Below are 21,248 nucleotides of genomic sequence, written 5' to 3'. Positions count from 1 at the left end.
AGCCCTTTTCAGCTAGCCCTAAATACAAAGGCTCTAGACGCAGATGTTGCTGTAAGAGCTAATTCCATCGAGCAACACTGCATGTTGCTGAATTGCATATTGAAGAAGAATCAGCCGAGTGGTTCTTGTGGGAGAACAACTCCATTTGGCTCACTGACTTCACACACCATCAGGCTGACAGGCAGCTCTCAAGCAAACTACGTGTTCACACACTATGCTTAATGCTGTTTGAGTGCATTGTCCTGAAGGGCCGGTTGGTGAGCATCCCACACAAACGAAGGCTCCACAGGCGGGTTTCACATGCCACCAACTCCACATTCGGAAACCACTTGAGCGCCAAAGCCGTTTTCAGCTAGCCCTAAAGACAAAGGCTCTAGACGCAGATGTTGCTGTAAGAGCTAATTCCATCAAGCAACACTGCATGTTGCTGAATTGCATATTGAAGAAGAATCAGCCGAGTGGTTCTTGTGGGAGAACAACTCCATTTGGCTCACTCACTTCACACACCATCAGGCTGACAGGCAGCTCTCAAGCAAACATCGTGTTCACACACTATGCTTAATGCCGTTTGAGTGCATTGTCCTGAAGGGCAGCTTGGTGAGCATCCCACACAAACGAAGGCTCCACAGGAGGGTTTCACATGCCACCAACTCCACATTCAGAAACCACTTCAGCGCCAAAGCCGTTTTCAGCTAGCCCTAAATACAAAGGCTCTAGACGCAGATGTTGCTGTAAGAGCTTATTCCATCAAGCAACACTGCATGTTGCTGAATTGCATATTGAAGAAGAATCAGCCGAGTGGTTCTTGTGGGAGAACAACTCCATTTGGCTCACTGACTTCACACACCATCAGGCTGACAGGCAGCTCTCAAGCAAACATCGAGTTCACACACTATGCTTAATGCCGTTTGAGTGCATTGTCCTGAAGGGCAGGTTGGTGAGCATCCCACACAAACAAAGGCTCCACAGGCGGGTTTCACATGCCAAAAACTCCACATTCAGAAACCACTTCAACGCCAAAGCCCTTTTCAGCTAGCCCTAAATACAAAGGCTCTAGACGCAGATGTTGCTGTAAGAGCTAATTCCATCGAGCAACACTGCATGTTGCTGAATTGCATATTGAAGAAGAATCAGCCGAGTGGTTCTTGTGGGGGAAACAACTCCATTTGGCTCACTGACTTCACACACCATCAGGCTGACAGGCAGCTCTCAAGCAAACTACGTGTTCACACACTATGCTTAATGCTGTTTGAGTGCATTGTCCTGAAGGGCCGGTTGGTGAGCATCCCACACAAACGAAGGCTCCACAGGCGGGTTTCACATGCCACCAACTCCACATTCAGAAACCACTTCAGCGCCAAAGCCGTTTTCAGCTAGCCCTAAATACAAAGGCTCGAGACACAGATGTTGCTGTAAGAGCTAACTCCATCAAGCAACACTGCATGTTGCTGAATTGCATATGAAGAAGAATCAGCCGAGTGGTTCTTGTGGGAGAACAACTCCATTTGGCTCACTGACTTCACACACCATCAGGCTGACAGGCAGCTCTCAAGCAAACTACGTGTTCACACACTATGCTTAATGCCGTTTGAGTGCATTGTCCTGAAGGGCAGCTTGGTGAGCATCCCACACAAACGAAGGCACCACAGGCGGGTTTCACATGCCAAAAACTCCACATTCAGAAACAACTTCAGCGCCAAAGCCCTTTTCAGCTAGCCCTAAATACAAAGGCTCTAGACGCAGATGTTGCTGTAAGAGCTAATTCCATCAAGAAACACTGCATGTTTCTGAATTGCATATTGAAGAAGAATCAGCCGAGTGGTTCTTGTGGGAGAACAACTCCATTTGGCTCACTGACTTCACACACCATCAGGCTGACAGGCAGCTCTCAAGTAAACTACGTGTTCACACAATATGCTTAATGCCGTTTGAGTGCACTGTCCTGAAGGGCCGGTTGGTGAGCATCCCACACAAACGAAGGCTCCACAGGCGGGTTTCACATGCCACCAACTCCACATTCAGAAACCACTTCAGCGCCAAAGCCCTTTTCAGCTAGCCCTAAATACAAAAGCTCTAGACGCAGATGTTGCTGTATGAGCTAATTCCATCAAACAACACTGCATGTTGCTGAATTGCATATTGAAGAAGAATCAGCCGAGTGGTTCTTGTGGGAGAACAACTCCATTTGGCTCACTGACTTCACACACCATCAGGCTGACAGGCAGCTCTCAAGCAAACTACGTGTTCACACATTATGCTTAATGCCGTTTGAGTTCATTGTCCTGAAGGGCAGCTTGGTGAGCATCCCACACAAACGAAGGCTCCACAGGCGGGTTTCACATGCCACCAACTCCACATTCAGAAACCACTTCAGCGCCAAAGCCGTTTTCAGCTAACCTATAATACAAAGGCTCTAGACGCAGATGTGGCTGTAAGAGCTAATTCCATCAAGCAACACTGCATGTTGCTGAATGGCATATTGAAGAAGAATCAGCCGAGTGGTTCTTGTGGGAGAACAACTCCATTTGGCTCACTGACTTCACACACCATCAGGCTGACAGGCAGCTCTCAAGCAAACTACGTGTTCACACACTATGCTTAATGCCGTTTGAGTGCATTGTCCTGAAGGGCAGGTGGGTGAGCATCCCACACGAACGAAGGCTCCACTTGCGGGTTTCACATGCCACCAACTCCACATTCAGAAACCACTTCAGCGCCAAAGCCCTTTTCAGCTAGCCCTAAATACAAAGGCTCTGGATGCAGATGTGGCTGTAAGAGCTAATTCCATCAAGCAACACTGCATGTTGCTGAATTGCATATTGAAGAAGAATCAGCCGAGTGGTTTTTGTGGGAGAACAACTCCAGTTGGCTCACTGACTTCACACACCATCAGGCTGACAGGCAGCTCTCAATCAAACTACGTGTTCACACACTATGCTTAATGCCGTTTGAGTGCATTGTCCTGAAGGGCAGCTTGGTGAGCATCCCACACAAACGAAGGCTCCACAGGCGGGTTTCACATGCCACCAACTCCACATTCAGAAACCACTTCAGCGCCAAAGCCCTTTTCAGCTAGCCCTAAATACAAAGGCTCTAGATGCAGATGTTGCTGTAAGAGCTAATTCCATCAAGCAACACTGCATGTTGCTGAATTGCATATTGAAGAAGAATCAGCCGAGTGGTGCTTGTGGGAGAACAACTCCATTTGGCTCACTGACTTCACACACCATCAGGCTGACAGGCAGCTCTCAATCAAACTACGTGTTCACACACTATGCTTAATGCCGTTTGAGTGCATTGTCCTGAAGGGCAGCTTGGTGAGCATCCCACACAAACGAAGGCTCCACAGGCGGGTTTCACATGCCACCAACTCCACATTCAGAAACCACTTCAGCGCCAAAGCCCTTTTCAGCTAGCCCTAAATACAAAGGCTTTAGACGCAGATGTTGCTGTAAGAGCTAATTCCATCGAGCAACACTGCATGTTGCTGAATGGCATATTGAAGAAGAATCTGCCGAGTGGTTCTTGTGGGAGAACAACTCCATTTGGCTCACTGACTTCACACACCATCAGGCTGACAGGCAGCTCTCAAGCAAACTACGTGTTCACACACTATGCTTAATGCCGTTTGAGTGCATTGTCCTGAAGGGCAGGTGGGTAGGCATCCCACGCAAACGAAGGCTCCACAGGCGGGTTTCACATGCCACCAACTCCACATTCAGAAACCACTTCAGCGCCAAAGCCGTTTTCAGCTAGCCCTAAATACAAAGGCTCTAGACGCAGATGTGGCTGTAAGAGCTAATTCCATCAAGCAACACTGCATGTTGCTGATTTGCATATTGAAGAAGAATCAGCCGAGTGGTTCTTGTGGGAGAACAACTCCATTTGGCTCACTGACTTCACACACCATCAGGCTGACAGGCAGCTCTCAAGCAAACTACGTGTTCACACACTATGCTTAATGCCGTTTGAGTGCATTGTCCTGAAGGGCAGCTTGGTGAGCATCCCACACAAACGAAGGCTCCTCAGGCGGGTTTCACATGCCACCAACTCCACATTCAGAAACCACTTCAGCGCCAAAGCCCTTTTCAGCTAGCCCTAAATACAAAGCCTCTAGAGGCAGAATTTGCTGTATGAGCTAATTCCATCAAGCAACACTGCATGTTGCTGAATTGCATATTGAAGAAGAATCAGCCGAGTGGTTCTTGTGGGAGAACAACTCCATTTGGCTCACTGACTTCACACACCATCAGGCTGACAGGCAGCTCTCAAGCAAACTACGTGTTCACACACTATGCTTAATGCCGTTTGAGTGCATTGTCCTGAAGGGCAGCTTGGTGAGCATCCCACACGAACGAAGGCTCCACAGGCGGGTTTCACATGCCACCAACTCCACATTCAGAAACCACTTCAGCACCAAAGCCCTTTTCAGCTAGCCCTAAATACAAAGGCTCTAGACGCAGATGTTGCTGTATGAGCTAATTCCATCAAGCAACACTGCATGTTGCTGAATGGCATATTGAAGAAGAATCAGCCGAGTGGTTCTTGTGGGAGAACAACTCCATTTGGCTCACTGACTTCACACACCATCAGGCTGACAGGCAGCTCTCAAGCAAACTACGTGTTCACACACTATGCTTAATGCTGTTTGAGTGCATTGTCCTGAAGGGCAGCTTGGTGAGCATCCCACACAAACGAAGGCTCAACAGGCGGGTTTCACATGCCACCAACTCCACATTCAGAAACCACTTCAGCGCCAAAGCCGTTTTCAGCTAGTCCTAAATACAAAGGCTCTAGACGCAGATGTGGCTGTAAGAGCTAATTCCATCAAGCAACACTGCATGTTGCTGAATTGCATATTGAAGAAGAATCAGCCGAGTGGTTCTTGTGGGAGAACAACTCCATTTAGCTCACTGACTTCACACACCATCAGGCTGACAGGCAGCTCTCACGCAAACTACGTGTTCACACACTATGCTTAATGCCGTTTGAGTGCATTGTCCTGAAGGGCAGCTTGGTGAGCATCCCACACAAACGAAGGCTCCACAGGCGGGTTTCACATGCCACCAACTCCACATTCAGAAACCACTTCAGCGCCAAAGCCGTTTTCAGCTATCCCTAAATACAAAGGCTCTAGACGCAGATGTGGCTGTAAGAGCTAATTCCATCAAGCAACACTGCATGTTGCTGAATTGCTTATTGAAGAAGAATCAGCCGAGTGGTTCTTGTGGGAGAACAACTCCATTTGGCTCACTGACTTCACACACCATCAGGCTGACAGGCAGCTCTCAAGCAAACTACGTGTTCACACACTATGCTTAATGCCGTTTGAGTGCATTGTCCTGAATGGCAGCTTGGTGAGCATCCCACACAAACGAAGGCTCCACAGGCGGGTTTCACATGCAACCAACTCCACATTCAGAAACCACTTCAGCGCCAAAGCCCTTTTCAGCTAGCCCTAAATACAAAAGCTCTAGACGCAGATGTGGCTGTAAGAGCTAATTCCATCAAGCAACACTGCATGTTGCTGATTTGCATATTGAAGAAGAATCAGCCGAGTGGTTCTTGTGGGAGAACAACTCCATTTGGCTCACTGACTTCACACACCGTCAGGCTGACAGGCAGCTCTCAAGCAAACTACGTGTTCACACACTATGCTTAATGCCGTTTGAGTGCATTGTCCTGAAGGGCAGCTTGGTGAGCATCCCACACAAACGAAGGCTCCACAGGCGGGTTTCACACGCCACCAACTCCACATTCAGAAACCACTTCAGCGCCAAAGACCTTTTCAGCTAGCACTAAATACAAAGGCTCTAGATGCAGATGTGGCTGTAAGAGCTAATTCCATCAAGCAACACTGCATGTTGCTGAATTGCATATTGAAGAAGAATTAGCCGAGTGGTTCTTGTGGGAGAACAACTCCATTTGGCTCACTGACTTCACACACCATCAGGCTGACAGGCAGCTCTCAAGCAAACTACGTGTTCACACACTACGCTTAATGCCGTTTGAGTGCATTGTCCTGACGGGCAGCTTGGTGAGCATCCCACACAAACGAAGGCTCCACAGGCGGGTTTCACATGCCACCAACTCCACATTCAGAAACCACTTCAGCACCAAAGCCCTTTTCAGCTAGCCCTAAATACAAAGGCTCTAGACGCAGATGTTGCTGTAAGAGCTAATTCCATCAAGCAACACTGCATGTTGCTGAATTGCATATTGAAGAAGAATCAGCCGAGTGGTTCTTGTGGGAGAACAACTCCATTTGGCTCACTGACTTCACACACCATCAGGCTGACAGGCAGCTCTCAAGCAAACTACGTGTTCACACACTATGCTTAACGCCGTTTGAGTGCATTGTCCTGAAGGGCAGGTGGGTGAGCATCCCACACAAACGAAGGCTCCACAGGCGGGTTTCACACGCCACCAACTCCACATTCAGAAACCACTTCAGCGCCAAACCCGTTACAAAGGCTCTAGACGAAGATGTTGCTGTAAGAGCTAATTCCATCAAGCAACACTGCATGTTGCTGAATTGCATATTGAAGAAGAATCAGCCGAGTGGTTCTTGTGGGAGAACAACTCCATTTGGCTCACTGACTTCACACACCATCAGGCTGACAGGCAGCTCTCAAGCAAACTACGTGTTCACACACTATGCTTAATGCCGTTTGAGTGCATTGTCCAGAAGGGCCGGTTGGTTAGCATCCCACACAAACGAAGGCTCCACAGGCGGGTTTCACATGCCACCAACTCCACATTCAGAAACCACTTCAGCGCCAAAGACCTTTTCAGCTAGCCCTAAATACAAAGGCTCTAGAGGCAGATGTTTTTATAAGAGCTAATTCCATCAAGCAACACTGCATGTTGCTGAATTGCATATTGAAGAAGAATCAGCCGAGTGGTTCTTGTGGGAGAACAACTCCATTTGGCTCACTGACTTCACACACCATCAGGCTGACAGGCAGCTCTCAAGCAAACTACGTGTTCACACATTATGCTTAATGATGTTTGAGTGCATTGTCCTGAAGGGCCGATTGGTTTGCATCCCACACAAACGAAGGCTCAACAGGCGGGTTTCACATGCCACCAACTCCACATTCAGAAACCACTTCAGCGCCAAAGCCGTTTTCAGCTAGTCCTAAATACAAAGGCTCTAGACGCAGATGTGGCTGTAAGAGCTAATTCCATCAAGCAACACTGCATGTTGCTGAATTGCATATTGAAGAAGAATCAGCCGAGTGGTTCTTGTGGGAGAACAACTCCATTTGGCTCACTGACTTCACACACCATCAGGCTGACAGGCAGCTCTCAAGCAAACTACGTGTTCACACACTATGCTTAATGCCGTTTGAGTGCATTGTCCTGAAGGGCAGGTTGGTGAGCATCCCACACAAACGAAGGCTCCACAGGCGGGTTTCACACGCCACCAACTCCACATTCAGAAACCACTTGAGCGCCAAAGCCGTTTTCAGCTAGCCCTAAATACAAAGGCTCTAGACGCAGATGTGGCTGTAAGAGCTAATTCCATCAAGCAACACTGCATGTTGCTGAATTGCATATTGAAGAAGAATCAGCCGAGTGGTTCTTGTGGGAGAACAACTCCATTTGGCTCACTGACTTCACACACCATCAGGCTGACAGGCAGCTCTCAAGCAAACTACGTGTTCACACACTATGCTTAATGCCGTTTGAGTGCATTGTCCTGAATAGCAGGTTGGTGAGCATCCCACACAAACGAAGGCTCCACAGGCGGGTTTCACATGCCACCAACTCCACATTCAGAAACCACTTCAGCACCAAAGCCCTTTTCAGCTAGCCCTAAATAGAAAGGTTCGAGACGCAGATGTTGCTGTAAGAGCTAATTCCATCAAGCAACACTGCATGTTGCTGAATTGCATATTGAAGAAGAATCAGCCGAGTGGTTCTTGTGGGAGAACAACTCCATTTGGCTCACTGACTTCACACACCATCAGGCTGACAGGCAGCTCTCAAGCAAACTACGTGTTCACACACTATGCTTAATGTCGTTTGAGTGCATTGTCCTGAAGGGCAGGTGGGTGAGCATCCCACACAAACGAAGGCTCCACAGGCGGGTTTCACACGCCACCAACTCCACATTCAGAAACCACTTCAGCGCCAAACCCGTTACAAAGGCTCTAGACGCAGATGTTGCTGTAAGAGCTAATTCCATCAAGCAACACTGCATGTTGCTGAATTGCATATTGAAGAAGAATCAGCCGAGTGGTTCTTGTGGGAGAACAACTCCATTTGGCTCACTGACTTCACACACCATCAGGCTGACAGGCAGCTCTCAAGCAAACTACGTGTTCACACACTATGCTTAATGCCGTTTGAGTGCATTGTCCTGAATGGCAGGTTGGTTAGCATCCCACACAAACGAAGGCTCCACAGGCGGGTTTCACATGCCACCAACTCCACATTCAGAAACCACTTCAGCGCCAAAGACCTTTTCAGCTAGCCCTAAATACAAAGGCTCTAGACGCAGATGTTTTTGTAAGAGCTAATTCCATCAAGCAACACTGCATGTTGCTGAATTGCATATTGAAGAAGAATCAGCCGAGTGGTTCTTGTGGGAGAACAACTCCATTTGGCTCACTGACTTCACACACCATCAGGCTGACAGGCAGCTCTCAAGCAAACTACTTGTTCACACATTATGCTTAATGCCGTTTGAGTGCATTGTCCTGAAGGGCAGCTTGGTGAGCATCCCACACAAACGAAGGCTCCACAGGCGGGTTTCACATGCCACCAACTCCACATTCAGAAACCACTTCAGCGCCAAAGCCGTTTTCAGCTAGCCCTAAATACAAAGGCTCTAGACGCAGATGTTGCTGTAAGAGCTAATTCCATCAAGCAACACTGCATGTTGCTGAATTGCATATTGAAGAAGAATCAGCCGAGTGGTTCTTGTGGGAGAACAACTCCATTTGGCTCACTGACTTCACACACCATCAGGCTGACAGGCAGCTCTCAAGCAAACTACGTGTTCACACACTATGCTTAATGCCGTTTGAGTATATTGTCCTGAAGGGCAGCTTGGTGAGCATCCCACACAAACGAAGGCTCCACAGGCGGGTTTCACATGCCACCAACTCCACATTCAGAAACCACTTCAGCGCCAAAGCCGTTTTCAGCTAGCCCTAAATACAAAGGCTCTAGATGCAGATGTTGCTGTAAGAGCTAATTCCATCAAGCAACACTGCATGTTGCTGAATGGCATATTGAAGAAGAATCAGCCGAGTGGTTCTTGTGGGAGAACAACTCCATTTGGCTCACTGACTTCACACACCATCAGGCTGACAGGCAGCTCTCAAGCAAACTACGTGTTCACACACTATGCTTAATGTCGTTTGAGTGCATTGTCCTGAAGGGCACGTTGGTGAGCATCCCACACAAACGAAGGCTCCACAGGCGGTTTTCACATGCCACCAACTCCACATTCAGAAACCACTTCAGCGCCAAAACCGTTTACAGCTAGCCCTAAATACAAAGGCTCTAGACGCAGATGTGGCTGTAAGAGCTAATTCCATCAAGCAACACTGCATGTTGCTGAATTGCATATTGAAGAAGAATCAGCCGAGTGGTTCTTGTGGGAGAACAACTCCATTTGGCTCACTGACTTCACACACCATCAGGCTGACAGGCAGCTCTCAAGCAAACTACGTGTTCACACACTATGCTTAATGCCGTTTGAGTATATTGTCCTGAAGGGCAGCTTGGTGAGCATCCCACACAAACGAAGGCTCCACAGGCGGGTTTCACATGCCTCCAACTCCACATTCAGAAACCACTTCAGCGCCAAAGCCGTTTTCAGCTAGCCCTAAATACAAAGGCTCTAGATGCAGATGTTGCTGTAAGAGCTAATTCCATCAAGCAACACTGCATGTTGCTGAATGGCATATTGAAGAAGAATCAGCCGAGTGGTTCTTGTGGGAGAACAACTCCATTTGGCTCACTGACTTCACACACCATCAGGCTGACAGGCAGCTCTCAAGCAAACTACGTGTTCACACACTATGCTTAATGTCGTTTGAGTGCATTGTCCTGAAGGGCAGCTTGGTGAGCATCCCACACAAACGAAGGCTCCACAGGCGGGTTTCACATGCCACCAACTCCACATTCAGAAACCACTTCAGCGCCAAAACCGTTTTCAGCTATCCCTAAATACAAAGGCTCTAGACGCAGTTGTGGCTGTAAGAGCTAATTCCATCAAGCAACACTGCATGTTGCTGAATTGCATATTGAAGAAGAATCAGCCGAGTGGTTCTTGTGGGAGAACAACTCCATTTGGCTCACTGACTTCACACACCATCAGGCTGACAGGCAGCTCTCAAGCAAACTACGTGTTCACACACTATGCTTAATGCCGTTTGAGTGCATTGTCCTGAAGGGCCGGTTGGTTAGCATCCCACACAAACGAAGGCTCCACAGGCGGGTTTCACATGCCACCAACTCCACATTCAGAAACCACTTCAGCGCCAAAGCCGTTTTCGGCTAGCCCTAAATACAAAGGCTGTAGACGCAGATGTTGCTGTAAGAGCTAATTCCATCAAGCAACACTGCATGTTTCTGAATTGCATAATGAAGAAGCATCAGCCGAGTGGTTCTTGTGGGAGAACAACTCCATTTGGCTCACTGACTTCACACACCATTGCCGAAGCCGTTTTCGGCTAGCCCTAAATACAAAGGCTCTAGACGCAGATGTGGCTGTAAGAGCTAATTCCATCAAGCAACACTGCATGTTGCTGAATGGCATATTGAAGAAGAATCAGCCGAGTGGTTCTTGTGGGAGAACAACTCCATTTGGCTCACTGACTTCACACACCATCAGGCTGACAGGCAGCTCTCAAGCAAACTACGTGTTCACACACTATGCTTAATGCCGTTTGAGTGCATTGTCCTGAAGGGCAGCTTGGTGAGCATCCCACACAAACGAAGGCTCCACAGGCGGGTTTCACATGCCACCAACTCCACATTCAGAAACCACTTCAGCACCAAAGCCCTTTTCAGCTAGCCCTAAATACAAAGGCTCTAGACGCAGATGTTGCTGTATGAGCTAATTCCATCAAGCAACACTGCATGTTGCTGAATTGCATATTGAAGAAGAATCAGCCGAGTGGTTCTTGTGGGAGAACAACTCCATTTGGCTCACTGACTTCACACACCATCAGGCTGACAGGCAGCTCTCAATCAAACTACGTGTTCACACACTATGCTTAATGCTGTTTGAGTGCATTGTCCTGAAGGGCCGGTTGGTGAGCATCCCACAGAAACGAAGGTTCAACAGGCGGGTTTCACATGCCACCAACTCCACATTCAGAAACCACTTCAGCGCCAAAGCCGTTTTCAGCTAGTCCTAAATACAAAGGCTCTAGACGCAGATGTGGCTGTAAGAGCTAATTCCATCAAGCAACACTGCATGTTGCTGAATTGCATATTGAAGAAGAATCAGCCGAGTGGTTCTTGTGGGAGAACAACTCCATTTGGCTCACTGACTTCACACACCATCAGGCTGACAGGCAGCTCTCAAGCAAACTACGTGTTCACACACTATGCTTAATGCCGTTTGAGTGCATTGTCCTGAAGGGCAGCTTGGTTAGCATCCCACACAAACGAAGGCTCCACAGGCGGGTTTCACACGCCACCAACTCCACATTCAGAAACCACTTCAGCGCCAAAGACCTTTTCAGCTAGCCCTAAATACAAAGGCTCTAGACGCAGATGTGGCTGTAAGAGCTAATTCCATCAAGCAACACTGCATGTTGCTGAATTGCATATTGAAGAAGAATCAGCCGAGTGGTTCTTGTGGGAGAACAACTCCATTTGGCTCACTGACTTCACACACCATCAGGCTGACAGGCAGCTCTCAAGCAAACTACGTGTTCACACACTATGCTTAATGCCGTTTGAGTGCATTGTCCTGAATAGCAGGTTGGTGAGCATCCCACACAAACGAAGGCTCCACAGGCGGGTTTCACATGCCACCAACTCCACATTCAGAAACCACTTCAGCACCAAAGCCCTTTTCAGCTAGCCCTAAATACAAATTTTCTAGACGCAGATGTTGCTGTAAGAGCTAATTCCATCAAGCAACACTGCATGTTGCTGAATTGCATATTGAAGAAGAATCAGCCGAGTGGTTCTTGTGGGAGAACAACTCCATTTGGCTCTCTGACTTCACACACCATCAGGCTGACAGGCAGCTCTCAATCAAACTACGTGTTCACACACTATGCTTAATGCCGTTTGAGTGCATTGTCCTGAAGGGCAGGTGGGTGAGCATCCCACACAAACGAAGGCTCCACAGGCGGGTTTCACACGCCACCAACTCCACATTCAGAAACCACTTCAGCGCCAAAGCCGTTTTCAGCTAGTCCTAAATACAAAGGCTCTAGACGCAGATGTGGCTGTAAGAGCTAATTCCATCAAGCAACACTGCATGTTGCTGAACTGCATAATGAAGAAGCATCAGCCGAGTGGTTCTTGTGGGAGAAAAACTCCATTTGGCTCACTGACTTCACACACCATTGCCGAAGCCGTTTTTGGCTAGCCCTAAATACAAAGGCTCTAGACGCAGATGTGGCTGTAAGAGCTAATTCCATCAAGCAACACTGCATGTTGCTGAATGGCATATTGAAGAAGAATCAGCCGAGTGGTTCTTGTGGGAGAACAACTCCATTTGGCTCACTGACTTCACACACCATCAGGCTGACAGGCAGCTCTCAAGCAAACTACGTGTTCACACACTATGCTTAATGCCGTTTGAGTGCATTGTCCTGAAGGGCAGCTTGGTGAGCATCCCACAGAAACGAAGGCTCCACAGGCGGGTTTCATATGCCACCAACTCCACATTCAGAAACCACTTCAGCGCCAAAGCCGTTTTCAGCTAGTCCTAAATACAAAGGCTCTAGACGCAGATGTGGCTGTAAGAGCTAATTCCATCAAGCAACACTGCATTTTGCTGAATTGCATATTGAAGAAGAATCAGCCGAGTGGTTCTTGTGGGAGAACAACTCCAGTTGGCTCACTGACTTCACACACCATCAGGCTGACAGGCAGCTCTCAAGCAAACTACGGGTTCAAACACTATGCTTAATGCCGTTTGAGTGCATTGTCCTGAAGGGCAGCTTGGTGAGCATCCCACACAAACGAAGGCTCCACAGGCGGGTTTCACACGCCACCAACTCCACATTCAGAAACCACTTGAGCGCCAAAGACCTTTTCAGCTAGCCCTAAATACAAAGGCTCTAGACGCAGATGTGGCTGTAAGAGCAAATTCCATCAAGCAACACTGCATGTTGCTGAATTGCATATTGAAGAAAAATCAGCCGAGTGGTTCTTGTGGGAGAACAACTCCATTTGGCTCACTGACTTCACACACCATCAGGCTGACAGGCAGCTCTCAAGCAAACTACGTGTTCACACACTATGCTTAATGCCGTTTGAGTGCATTGTCCTGAATAGCAGGTTGGTTAGCATCCCACACAAACGAAGGCTCCACAGGCGGGTTTCACATGCCACCAACTCCACATTCAGAAACCACTTCAGCGCCAAAGCCGTTTTCAGCTATCCCTAAATACAAAGGCTCTAGACGCAGATGTGGCTGTAAGAGCTAATTCCATCAAGCAACACTGCATGTTGCTGAATTGCATATTGAAGAAGAATCAGCCGAGTGGTTCTTGTGGGAGAACAACTCCATTTGGCTCACTGACTTCACACACCATCAGGCTGACAGGCAGCTCTCAATCAAACTACGTGTTCACACACTATGCTTAATGCCGTTTGAGTGCATTGTCCTGAAGGGCAGGTGGGTGAGCATCCCACACAAACGAAGGCTCCACAGGCGGGTTTCACACGCCACCAACTCCACATTCAGAAACCACTTCAGCGCCAAACCCGTTACAAAGGCTCTAGACGAAGATGTTGCTGTAAGAGCTAATTCCATCAAGCAACACTGCATGTTGCTGAATTGCATATTGAAGAAGAATCAGCCGAGTGGTTCTTGTGGGAGAACAACTCCATTTGGCTCACTGACTTCACACACCATCAGGCTGACAGGCAGCTCTCAAGCAAACTACTTGTTCACACATTATGCTTAATGCCGTTTGAGTGCATTGTCCTGAAGGGCAGCTTGGTGAGCATCCCACACAAACGAAGGCTCCACAGGCGGGTTTCACATGCCACCAACTCCACATTCAGAAACCACTTCAGCGCCAAAGCCGTTTTCAGCTAGCCCTAAATACAAAGGCTCTAGACGCAGATGTTGCTGTAAGAGCTAATTCCATCAAGCAACACTGCATGTTGCTGAATTGCATATTGAAGAAGAATCAGCCGAGTGGTTCTTGTGGGAGAACAACTCCATTTGGCTCACTGACTTCACACACCATCAGGCTGACAGGCAGCTCTCAAGCAAACTACGTGTTCATACACTATGCTTAATGCCGTTTGAGTGCATTGTCCTGAAGGGCAGCTTGGTGAGCATCCCACACAAACGAAGGCTCCACAGGCGGGTTTCACATGCCACCAACTCCACATTCAGAAACCACTTCAGCGCCAAAACCGTTTTCAGCTAGCCCTAAATACAAAGGCTCTAGATGCAGATGTTGCTGTAAGAGCTAATTCCATCAAGCAACACTGCATGTTGCTGAATGGCATATTGAAGAAGAATCAGCCGAGTGGTTCTTGTGGGAGAACAACTCCATTTGGCTCACTGACTTCACACACCATCAGGCTGACAGGCAGCTCTCAATCAAACTACGTGTTCACACACTACGCTTAATGTCGTTTGAGTGCATTGTCCTGAAGGGCAGCTTGGTGAGCATCCCACACAAACGAAGGCTCCACAGGCGGGTTTCACATGCCACCAACTCCACATTCAGAAACCACTTCAGCGCCAAAACCGTTTTCAGCTAGCCCTAAATACAAAGGCTCTAGACGCAGATGTGGCTGTAAGAGCTAATTCCATCAAGCAACACTGCATGTTGCTGAATTGCATATTGAAGAAGAATCAGTCGAGTGGTTCTTGTGGGAGAACAACTCCATTTGGCTCACTGACTTCACACACCATCAGGCTGACAGGCAGCTCTCAAGCAAACTACGTGTTCACACACTATGCTTAATGCCGTTTGAGTGCATTGTCCTGAAGGGCCGGTTGGTTAGCATCCCACACAAACGAAGGCTCCACAGGCGGGTTTCACATGCCACCAACTCCACATTCAGAAACCACTTCAGCACCAAAGCCCTTTTCAGCTAGCCCTAAATACAAAGGCTCTAGACGCAGATGTTGCTGTATGAGCTAATTCCATCAAGCAACACTGCATGTTGCTGAATTGCATATTGAAGAAGAATCAGCCGAGTGGTTCTTGTGGGAGAACAACTCCATTTGGCTCACTGACTTCACACACCATCAGGCTGACAGGCAGCTCTCAATCAAACTACGTGTTCACACACTATGCTTAATGCTGTTTGAGTGCATTGTCCTGAAGGGCCGGTTGGTGAGCATCCCACAGAAACGAAGGTTCAACAGGCGGGTTTCACATGCCACCAACTCCACATTCAGAAACCACTTCAGCGCCAAAGCCGTTTTCAGCTAGTCCTAAATACAAAGGCTCTAGACGCAGATGTGGCTGTAAGAGCTAATTCCATCAAGCAACACTGCATGTTGCTGAATTGCATATTGAAGAAGAATCAGCCGAGTGGTTCTTGTGGGAGAACAACTCCATTTGGCTCACTGACTTCACACACCATCAGGCTGACAGGCAGCTCTCAAGCAAACTACGTGTTCACACACTATGCTTAATGCCGTTTGAGTGCATTGTCCTGAAGGGCAGATTGGTTAGCATCCCACACAAACGAAGGCTCCACAGGCGGGTTTCACACGCCACCAACTCCACATTCAGAAACCACTTCAGCGCCAAAGCCGTTTTCAGCTAGCCCTAAATACAAAGGCTCTAGACGCAGATGTGGCTGTAAGAGCTAATTCCATCAAGCAACACTGCATGTTGCTGAATTGCATATTGAAGAAGAATCAGCCGAGTGGTTCTTGTGGGAGAACAACTCCATTTGGCTCACTGACTTCACACACCATCAGGCTGACAGGCAGCTCTCAAGCAAACTACGTGTTCACACACTATGCTTAATGCCGTTTGAGTGCATTGTCCTGAATAGCAGGTTGGTGAGCATCCCACACAAACGAAGGCTCCACAGGCGGGTTTCACATGCCACCAACTCCACATTCAGAAACCACTTCAGCACCAAAGCCCTTTTCAGCTAGCCCTAAATACAAAGGTTCTAGACGCAGATGTTGCTGTAAGAGCTAATTCCATCAAGCAACACTGCATGTTGCTGAATTGCATATTGAAGAAGAATCAGCCGAGTGGTTCTTGTGGGAGAACAACTCCATTTGGCTCACTGACTTCACACACCATCAGGCTGACAGGCAGCTCTCAATCAAACTACGTGTTCACACACTATGCTTAATGCCGTTTGAGTGCATTGTCCTGAAGGGCAGGTGGGTGAGCATCCCACACAAACGAAGGCTCCACAGGCGGGTTTCACACGCCACCAACTCCACATTCAGAAACCACTTCAGCGCCAAACCCGTTACAAAGGCTCTAGACGAAGATGTTGCTGTAAGAGCTAATTCCATCAAGCAACACTGCATGTTGCTGAATTGCATATTGAAGAAGAATCAGCCGAGTGGTTCTTGTGGGAGAACAACTCCATTTGGCTCACTGACTTCACACACCATTGCCGAAGCCGTTTTTGGCTAGCCCTAAATACAAAGGCTCTAGACGCAGATGTGGCTGTAAGAGCTAATTCCATCAAGCAACACTGCATGTTGCTGAATGGCATATTGAAGAAGAATCAGCCGAGTGGTTCTTGTGGGAGAACAACTCCATTTGGCTCACTGACTTCACACACCATCAGGCTGACAGGCAGCTCTCAAGCAAACTACGTGTTCACACACTATGCTTAATGCCGTTTGAGTGCATTGTCCTGAAGGGCAGCTTGGTGAGCATCCCACACAAACGAAGGCTCCACAGGCGGGTTTCACATGCCACCAACTCCACATTCAGAAACCACTTCAGCACCAAAGCCCTTTTCAGCTAGCCCTAAATACAAAGGCTCTAGACGCAGATGTTGCTGTATGAGCTAATTCCATCAAGCAACACTGCATGTTGCTGAATTGCATATTGAAGAAGAATCAGCCGAGTGGTTCTTGTGGGAGAACAACTCCATTTGGCTCACTGACTTCACACACCATCAGGCTGACAGGCAGCTCTCAAGCAAACTACGTGTTCACACACTATGCTTAATGCTGTTTGAGTGCATTGTCCTGAAGGGCCGGTTGGTGAGCATCCCACAGAAACGAAGGCTCAACAGGCGGGTTTCACATGCCACCAACTCCACATTCAGAAACCACTTCAGCGCCAAAGCCGTTTTCAGCTAGTCCTAAATACAAAGGCTCTAGACGCAGATGTGGCTGTAAGAGCTAATTCCATCAAGCAACACTGCATGTTGCTGAATTGCATATTGAAGAAGAATCAGCCGAGTGGTTCTTGTGGGAGAACAACTCCAGTTGGCTCACTGACTTCACACACCATCAGGCTGACAGGCAGCTCTCAAGCAAACTACGGGTTCAAACACTATGCTTAATGCCGTTTGAGTGCATTGTCCTGAAGGGCAGATTGGTGAGCATCCCACACAAACGAAGGCTCCACAGGCGGGTTTCACACGCCACCAACTCCACATTCAGAAACCACTTCAGCGCCAAAGACCTTTTCAGCTAGCCCTAAATACAAAGGCTCTAGACGCAGATGTTGCTGTAAGAGCAAATTCCATCAAGCAACACTGCATGTTGCTGAATTGCATATTGAAGAAGAATCAGCCGAGTGGTTCTTGTGGGAGAACAACTCCATTTGGCTCACTGACTTCACACACCATCAGGCTGACAGGCAGCTCTCAAGCAAACTACGTGTTCACACACTATGCTTAATGCCGTTTGAGTGCATTGTCCTGAATAGCAGGTTGGTTAGCATCCCACACAAACGAAGGCTCCACAGGCGGGTTTCACATGCCACCAACTCCACATTCAGAAACCACTTCAGCGCCAAAGCCGTTTTCAGCTATCCCTAAATACAAAGGCTCTAGACGCAGATGTGGCTGTAAGAGCTAATTCCATCAAGCAACACTGCATGTTGCTGAATTGCATATTGAAGAAGAATCAGCCGAGTCGTTCTTGTGGGAGAACAACTCCATTTGGCTCACTGACTTCACACACCATCAGGCTGACAGGCAGCTCTCAAGCAAACTACGTGTTCACACACTATGCTTAATGCCGTTTGAGTGCATTGTCCTGAAGGGCCGGTTGGTTAGCATCCCACACAAACGAAGGCTCCACAGGCGGGTTTCACATGCCACCAACTCCACATTCAGAAACCACGTCAGCGCCAAAGCCGTTTTCGGCTAGCCCTAAATACAAAGGCTGTAGACGCAGATGTTGCTGTAAGAGCTAATTCCATCAAGCAACACTGCATGTTGCTGAATTGCATAATGAAGAAGCATCAGCCGAGTGGTTCTTGTGGGAGAACAACTCCATTTGGCTCACTGACTTCACACACCATTGCCAAAGCCGTTTTCGGCTAGCCCTAAATACAAAGGCTCTAGACGCAGATGTGGCTGTAAGAGCTAATTCCATCAAGGAACACTGCATGTTGCTGAATGGCATATTGAAGAAGAATCAGCCGAGTGGTTCTTGTGGGAGAACAACTCCATTTGGCTCACTGACTTCACACACCATCAGGCTGACAGGCAGCTCTCAAGCAAACTACGTGTTCACACACTATGCTTAATGCCGTTTGAGTGCATTGTCCTGAAGGGCAGCTTGGTGAGCATCCCACACAAACGAAGGCTCCACAGGCGGGTTTCACATGCCACCAACTCCACATTCAGAAACCACTTCAGCACCAAAGCCCTTTTCAGCTAGCCCTAAATACAAAGGCTCTAGACGCAGATGTTGCTGTATGAGCTAATTCCATCAAGCAACACTGCATGTTGCTGAATTGCATATTGAAGAAGAATCAGCCGAGTGGTTCTTGTGGGAGAACAACTCCATTTGGCTCACTGACTTCACACACCATCAGGCTGACAGGCAGCTCTCAATCAAACTACGTGTTCACACACTATGCTTAATGCTGTTTGAGTGCATTGTCCTGAAGGGCCGGTTGGTGAGCATCCCACAGAAACGAAGGCTCAACAGGCGGGTTTCACATGCCACCAACTCCACATTCAGAAACCACTTCAGCGCCAAAGCCGTTTTCAGCTAGTCCTAAATACAAAGACTCTAGACGCAGATGTTTCTGTAAGAGCTAATTCCATCAAGCAACACTGCATGTTGCTGAATTGCATATTGAAGAAGAATCAGCCGAGTGGTTCTTGTGGGAGAACAACTCCAGTTGGCTCACTGACTTCACACACCATCAGGCTGACAGGCAGCTCTCAAGCAAACTACGGGTTCAAACACTATGCTTAATGCCGTTTGAGTGCATTGTCCTGAAGGGCAGATTGGTGAGCATCCCACACAAACGAAGGCTCCACAGGCGGGTTTCACACGCCACCAACTCCACATTCAGAAACCACTTCAGCGCCAAAGACCTTTTCAGCTAGCCCTAAATACAAAGGCTCTAGACGCAGATGTGGCTGTAAGAGCTAATTCCATCAAGCAACACTGCATGTTGCTGAATTGCATATTGAAGAAGAATCAGCCGAGTGGTTCTTGTGGGAGAACAACTCCATTTGGCTCACTGACTTCACACACCATCAGGCTGACAGGCAGCTCTCAAGCAAACTACGTGTTCACACACTATGCTTAATGCCGTTTGAGTGCATTGTCCTGAATAGCAGGTTGGTGAGCATCCCACACAAACGAAGGCTCCACAGGCGGGTTTCACATGCCACCAACTCCACATTCAGAAACCACTTCAGCACCAAAGCCCTTTTCAGCTAGCCCTAAATACAAAGGTTCTAGACGCAGATGTTGCTGTAAGAGCTAATTCCATCAAGCAACACTGCATGTTGCTGAATTGCATATTGAAGAAGAATCAGCCGAGTGGTTTTTGTGGGAGAACAACTCCATTTGGCTCACTGACTTCACACACCATCAGGCTGACAGGCAGCTCTCAATCAAACTACGTGTTCACACACTATGCTTAATGCCGTTTGAGTGCATTGTCCTGAAGGGCAGGTGGGTGAGCATCCCACACAAACGAAGGCTCAACAGGCGGGTTTCACACGCCACCAACTCCACATTCAGAAACCACTTCAGCGCCAAACCCGTTACAAAGGCTCTAGACGAAGATGTTGCTGTAAGAGCTAATTCCATCAAGCAACACTGCATGTTGCTGAATTGCATATTGAAGAAGAATCAGCCGAGTGGTTCTTGTGGGAGAACAACTCCATTTGGCTCACTGACTTCACACACCATCAGGCTGACAGGCAGCTCTCAAGCAAACTACTTGTTCACACATTATGCTTAATGCCGTTTGAGTGCATTGTCCTGAAGGGCAGCTTGGTGAGCATCCCACACAAACGAAGGCTCCACAGGCGGGTTTCACATGCCACCAACTCCACATTCAGAAACCACTTCAGCGCCAAAGCCGTTTTCAGCTAGCCCTAAATACAAAGGCTGTAGACGCAGATGTTGCTGTAAGAGCTAATTCCATCAAGCAACACTGCATGTTGCTGAATTGCATATTGAAGAAGAATCAGCCGAGTGGTTCTTGTGGGAGAACAACTCCATTTGGCTCACTGACTTCACACACCATCAGGCTGACAGGCAGCTCTCAAGCAAACTACGTGTTCATACACTATGCTTAATGCCGTTTGAGTGCATTGTCCTGAAGGGCAGCTTGGTGAGCATCCCACACAAACGAAGGCTCCACAGGCGGGTTTCACATGCCACCAACTCCACATTCAGAAACCACTTCAGCGCCAAAACCGTTTTCAGCTAGCCCTAAATACAAAGGCTCTAGATGCAGATGTTGCTGTAAGAGCTAATTCCATCAAGCAACACTGCATGTTGCTGAATGGCATATTGAAGAAGAATCAGCCGAGTGGTTCTTGTGGGAGAACAACTCCAGTTGGCTCACTGACTTCACACAACATCAGGCTGACAGGCAGCTCTCAATCAAACTACGTGTTCACACACTATGCTTAATGTCGTT

This window comes from Ochotona princeps, chromosome 16, assembly GCF_030435755.1.
Source record: "Ochotona princeps isolate mOchPri1 chromosome 16, mOchPri1.hap1, whole genome shotgun sequence".
Lineage (NCBI taxonomy): Eukaryota > Metazoa > Chordata > Mammalia > Lagomorpha > Ochotonidae > Ochotona > Ochotona princeps.
Note: the sequence above shows the minus strand (reverse complement) of the source record.